Source organism: Hibiscus syriacus, unplaced genomic scaffold (assembly GCF_006381635.1).
Source record: "Hibiscus syriacus cultivar Baekdansim isolate YM2019G1 unplaced genomic scaffold, ASM638163v2 tig00113548_pilon, whole genome shotgun sequence".
Lineage (NCBI taxonomy): Eukaryota > Viridiplantae > Streptophyta > Magnoliopsida > Malvales > Malvaceae > Hibiscus > Hibiscus syriacus.
Window position 1 is genome coordinate 523,284 of NW_024063465.1, and position 7,064 is coordinate 530,347.

General features: G+C 36.9%; 1 pseudogene; it reads right to left on the reverse strand.

Moving 5' to 3' along the window:
• Positions 1-739: 739 nt before the first annotated feature.
• LOC120186517 lies at positions 740-5,783 on the reverse strand (annotated as a pseudogene).
• Positions 5,784-7,064: the final 1,281 nt, after the last annotated feature.

The following is a 7,064-nucleotide window of genomic DNA, read 5'->3' on the forward strand; positions in this document are numbered from 1 at the left end:
TTAGTTTTTGTTTTATTTTAGTGTCGTACCGTCGCAAACTTAACGCGTTTAGTACTTAAACTGTCAATTTTTGTCCAGTTTAGTACCTAAACTTTCAAAGTATTTCAAAACTATGTTAAATTTTGAACGGGATACTAAAATAAAATAAAAATTAAACTTTGGGTATGATTTTGAAAAAAGTCAAAAGTTTAAGTATTAAAACGGATCAAAACTGATAATTTAGGTATAAATGCGTAATTTACCCTATTAAATTCCCGGTCCAATTTCACTTAAAACTCCCCCATCAGCAAACCCTAAGCCGTAACCCGCCACTCTCTCCTATCTTCGAATTGGCTCGTTTTTGTTATCGTTTACAATTTATTGCAACCAAAAATAGATTTTTTTTTCTAAGTTAAAGCTTTGATTGTTTGAATTCAGGTTGTTGCAAAGCATGGATTCAGAAGTAAACGCATATAGACCTCCACGAGAATTTGAAGAAGATTCTAATCAACAACTCGTCGATCTTACACTAACGTATTTTTATTATTTTGAGTACTCGTTCCTAATCCCATATACAGTTCCAAAAATGAATTGGAGAGCTGTCCTTGTAATAAAAGTTTACGGTATCCGATTTGAATTAATCGACTAATAAGTTCGGTGCAAATGGGAAGTCAAAAGAATTTCAATAATTTGAAGGCCCTGCGTCTCAGCAATTGCAGATGGGGCTAAAAGCTTAACAATGTAATAGAAAAAGAAAATGTCAATAAATAGGATATTCGACTCATACTAATTAAATAAATATTTTACAGCACATTACTCTTATACTACTTTCTCATCAGCCAAAATTTTGAAGCTTTCCTCTCTCTTTCCCCCCCTATATTTCAGGTGAGCCTGAAGAAAAATATTTAGAATTACTTCAAGTTTCACCAGTAGAAAGATCTCGGATGGATGTGATTTCACGAAAAGGTTCGTCCCGGCTGAAAGAAACCGGCTTTTGCTAGCATGATCCCTTTGAAGAACAAGTATCTTCGTTTTCTGAACTCAAAGGGCTTTCTTGATTATTCTCCTCATGGTTAGCTGAACGAGCTTTTCCGGGCCTCGTTCGAGCGATAACTCCCGCCGGAAATGGGACCTGCAATGCAAGTTTCGAGGCTTAAGATGACATTGTGATGCAAAATGAAAAATGAAGAGTCGAAGCAACATAGTTGCTTCTGTCACAGCAGCCAACTTTGGTACCTGATCACCTGCATTGGGACCGTCGCTGTTAAAGAGTATAGGCCGACATCTCTTATCCTCGTTCATCAAGTTCGAGTTCTGAAAATGTGCCATAAGGGCCGCCTTTCCTTGTATCCGAGCATAAGCGAGCGACGCCACCTTCTCGCTGTTGAACTTCCCCCATTTCTTCCCATTGAATGCCTGCAATAATTTAATTTCTTCTAGCTTTTAGCGTTCCATGTTTTCTAACGTACCCCGTCGACTCGAGAATTTCGAATATCGAACCTGATAAAATGTAATGACTTGGCTAGGCTCAAGCATGTTGATGAATGCATATCCCACATTGCATTTGTTCTGCAACAAAATGTGAGTAAAATAAATATATATGTGCTTTGAACTCTATATCTGGTATTCTCCGAAGCTTGGATAAAAGGAAAACTCCTGGCAATAGGAAACTTGCCTTGAAATCAATCGGCAAATACACAAAATCATATGTTCCTCCACCGCGTTCGTCGATTGCAGCCAAAAGCATCTTTGAGGTGTACCTGCAGTTATAATCGATGATGCTGATGAAGGACCAAGTTCGTTCTTTGTCGATCAGTATCAAAGATCAAAGTCAGGAATGACATACTTGTTGGGAATGTTCTTCAACATGAGCGTCGTTCGCTTGTCTTCACCTCGTATTATATGTTCAATGTCAAGTTCGTATTGCTTCTTGTCAGCCTGATTAATATTTCCTTCATTCCTCCGGCTTCTAGCATGTTCATGAGGAGAATCAACTGATCTCGTAATCGGAATGCTCTGCCCTCTCCCATTATACATCGAGGACCTCGAGTGAAACAACCATGGCCCTACATTTTTTAAACACAATGAAAGTTTGTCCGGATTTTCGCCGACATAACAAAAGATGTAATGAGAAGTGAACTCTGTAGAATATGGAAAGTTTTCGGAACATCTCATACTGCCAAGAGAAGCCTGATGAAAACCAGCATTAGGAAATTCACCTCCATAAGCATGTCGCCGGTCCCAGAGTGACGGGTTAACAGTTGGTGCCGATCCAACATGGTAGTTAATTACGGGCACACAGGGGTTCAGCGTATGAGTCGTGGGAAGTAGGTGAAGTTGTGCTGTGGAATGAGCAGCATAAACTCCGTTAACTAAGGGAGGTGAGTTAGGCCACATCATAGTTGGAGGCTCCGGATTATAATAATTACTCCACGAATAATGATGTCCGGGAAGAAGATGTCTTCCGTTTTCAGCAGACCGAAAACCTGAGAAACTCGACACGAACCAACCAACTCAAGTAAACAGAAAACTAGGTTCATATTCAATAAGTTTTTTTTAATTGGCCATCCTTACCTGCATTACTGAATTCAAATAAGCGCCCGGTTGAACTCATTCTGGTAAGTGTCTTATTATCAATTCTTCCAAGTGGTTTGGAATTGATGTTTACCGCTCTACTTGAACCATTTTGATACTCGGGCATCGGACAAGGATAAAAGGCCAGTTCGCCTTGGACATCAAGTTTCATTCGCAAATGACCTGACTCGGTCGTGACGGATTGCTCCCCCTTGATCCCATTCTAACCATGGAGGTTAAACCATTAGAAACACCGGAAGAGACACCATGAGGAATTGTTGGTTCCGGAAAAGGGGCTTTTATGTAAGAGTTCAACCCAGAATTAGTTCCAGCTTCCATGTTATTCAACGAGTTTGGCCCGACTGCAGTCATTGAAAATCAACGGATCAGAACATAGATATGAAGTTTACTTTTGAACCGATGTTACGATAGTTCAGAACAACAATCATACCAGCCAAATTTGCATCATTCGAGGGACTATGTCGATGCTCAACAGTCGGACCATCATCTCCTAAATCCATCCCTCCAACACTGCTAAAAACATCCAACTCTTCCGCCTCCTCTGCACCATTTGGTCCGACAACAAGATCGAGTCCTTCAGTCACACATGAAAACAAGTCATCGTCGTCGGGAAGAAGGTTTCCGATGGTTTGGGCCTCGAGTTCTTCAAGAGATTCGAATGGTTCCTCGTCCTCATAGTGCGAAGAGGCAACCGTATCAATTGAATTTTCATATAGAGCATTGTCCGAAGATAATTTCACTGCAAGAAGGACGAACACAAGGCTTAATATAGACCATTCGATGCATAAAAAACAGTGAGAAGGAGAAATGCTTACACTTCCTAGCAAAGAACTCCGAAAACGAGCTGGAGAAAAGACTGTTCTCAAACTGAGAAGCCATGGTGTTGACATTGTTTCCTTCCTCTCCGATATAACTCGAATTCGTTCCCGGACCTCGGTTAATCAGTTTCGACAAGTTTACCGATTGATTCAGAACTCTCTCTGCTCCCACTATACGGCTATCTACAGATAGATTCACTTTATGGTGTTGCTTGGCAAAAGGCTCAGCATTGTCCAGGTACCTTGTTATCCGACTTTCCACCGGAATAATTTCCTTCACCGTCGATGGAGTAACCGATTTCTTGCACGCTGCCAAGAATAAAAAAGTAAACCTTCCATTCTCGATAAAGACTCAAAAAATATACTAAAGCAACAAATCTAGGGTCACAGACACAGAACAAAAATCCCAAGGCGCAACCGATTAATGAACATTCCCGGTGGGAGCAAAACAAATCGTACTTTCATCACTGATTTTCCATTCACTTTGCATGAAGCTCAATCATTCCATGCTTAGATAGATCTTTGAGGATCCAATTTAAAAAAATTCATGAAGCCTGCTCTTCCTAGATCGAAGATACTTCGAAAATTTTCGGAACTTCATACGCAAACTAATGATACATTGACTGGTTACAATCTCATGGAAGATGATTCTTTTATAAAATAGATCATTTTCCCTTGAAAAAGAACAGATCAAAACATAGTTCAATTCCCAATTGAAACTACTTTCCTGCAAAAATTTGTTGGGCCTAACAGCATTTAATTGCACTTCATATGCATGCAATGAGACATTGACTGATTACAGTTTCATGTAAAATGAAATTTTAGAAAATAAACAACTTTCCTTGACAAAGAAAAGATCAAAACATAGTTCAATTCCCAATTAAAACTAGTTTCCTGCAAGAATATATATATATATATATATATATATATATATATATATATATAATATATATATATAATACTAACTTAACATTCACTTCTGATACTAACCTCGCTGATCAAGCACGGTGTCCAGTTTCCAAAATCCAACCTGCAGCGGTCACAATCCAGAAAAATTCAAACTTGGAATAGGGAGGAATCAAATTTATTTAGAGGGAAAAGAAAAAGTGATTGGATACCGAGAAAATTCGTACCTCAGTAGGAAAACGCATTTCATCAGAGAAAATACATGGTGGAGACAAACTCTGAAGGTCCATTGTTTCAGATGGCATGATGGTTAAAAACAAGAATTTTTTTCTTCAAATAAACGCTAAATTTCACAAAATTATTCCCACCACGCGAATGGTTTCCCTCCAAAATAAGATAAAGAAACTCTGCACGGCAAAAGATAACTTTATTCAACAAGGAAAACGATTGGAGGTATTTAAAGAAGAAAAGGCATGGCCTGCAATTATTATGAAACATTCATCTAAAAGAAAAAATCGAGAGTTAAAATCATGGCAATTATGAAGAAACAAAGGGAAATTAAAAATATGCATTTAATTTTAAGATTCCAACGGAAGGAGAAGGCGTGTGTCATTCACCTTCCCAAAAAATCAAAGAACCCACAACGCCAACAGCTTCAATAACTCACTAAAAGATCAAGCGAATAATGGAAAACAAAGATTTTTCAGCAAATTCGAGCTTCGAAGTTAAGGGTATTAAATGAAATTGAAAAAAAAAACACATGAACCCGGAACGGAGAAGGTCGTGAAAGATTCAGAGCTCAAGTGAACAATAAATAATTTTCAGCAAAGTCGAGCTGGGAAGTTGATAACGAAACGATTAGAGTTAAGGGTATTGAATTGAAATATATATATATATATATATATATATATATATATATATAAAGAACACCCAGAGCTAAGAAGATCACGAAAGATCAAATGCTCAAGCGAACAACCAAAAGAAAAGGGGGGGGGGAATCAGCAAACTCGCGCTAGAAAGTCAAGAACGAGACGATTAAAGGGTGCTAAAACAAAAATTGAAAAAAAAAAACTACACATGCCGAGAGCTAAGAAGATCATGAAAGATCAAATGCTCAAGCGAACAACAAACAACGAAAAAAACAAAAAAGTTTCAGCAAAGTGGAGCTAGAAACTCAATAACAAGGCGATCAGAGTTAAGGTTACTAAAATGAAATTTGAAGGGAAAAAACACACATACCCAGAGCTAAGAAGATCACGAAAGATCAAATGCTCAAGCGAACAACGAAAATCAATCAGCAAAGTAAAGCTTGGAAGTCAAAAACGAACCAATTAGAGTCGAAGCTATCGAATAAAATTTGGAAGAAAACACAGAGCCAAGAAGATCACGAAAGACCCAATGCTCAACCGAACAGCAAGAAACAAAGGATTTTTAAGCAAATGAAGCAACAAAGGAGGCTGCAATTACAGAGGTGTGAATTTGAGAGTGAAAAGAAGGGAGCTGAGGAATTCAAAAGCTCAAAACGAGGGAAGAAGAAGACTTTGAAGATGAGAGAAACATCGAATAAATTATGGCAAAAGGCAAGGTGGGGAAATTGAATGAATAAAGGATCATATCGGCATCTGTGCCTTGCAAGCACTGTTTTCGTTGCTTTTTCCTTTCACTGCACGTTAACCGCACCACCACCCTCGCCTCTTCCCCTTTTTATATATATTTCTCTTTATTTATTTATATTATCTCCATGAAGTGATCTATCTTTGTTGTTCTTAGAGAATCGTCTTCTTCTCAACTCAAACCTTTGCCGCTGCGTGATAACTTCTTCATTTCTTTTGGGTAAACTACCCTATTGGTCACCATACTAATACCGTTTTTTATTTTGGTCACTGAATTCTTTTTTCTTTTAACCAAACTATTATCGTTCTTCCTAACCAAGAGGCCTCAGAGATTAAAGGGATAGTTGTTATTTTTAGAGGTCTAAGGTTCGAGCAAGATATTTGTATGAATGTTCGAGTATTTATTGTCAAATGATTTACAGTCTTTTTAATAGATATTTTATTGTTTCATACTTTGTATTCACCTAGACTAACAAAAAAAAAAGAATATTAATTTAGAAACGGTTTAGATAAACTATAGTTTATCCATTTCCTTTTCCTATTATTTGAAACTATAATAAGTTTGGTCATTTGATATAGTAAAATTATCATTATATTTGTCGAGAATCGTTATTGTTATGATTTTACGATGGTTATTTTATAATAATTTGATAAATTTAATAATTATTTTATAATTTTTAAAAATTTAGGATAATGTATATAAATGGTTCCCCGATTATATGGTATTATTTTATTGAATATTTCGACTATTAAAAGTTATAAAATGGTCATTTAACCGTAGGACGTTAGTTTTTTGAGTCTCCTGACCATCAAAAGTTACAAAATTATCACTCGACTATTCATTGTGTTCCAAAATTGTCCCTTTCATTAAAAATTGATAACAATTTGAGCTGGACGTTAACCTATTGATCGGAATATGATAGTCATTTGAGATTCTGATATCATATTACATCATATGTCAGTAAATAGATTAACATCCAACTCAAATTGTCATCATTTTTTAACAAAAAGATGACGAGTTTGGAACACGATGAATAGTCGGGCGACCATTTTGTAATTTTTCACTGTCAGGGGACATGAAAAAACAACATCTTATAGTTGGGGATCATTTTGTAACTTTTAGTAATCGAATGACTCAATAAAGTAATACCCT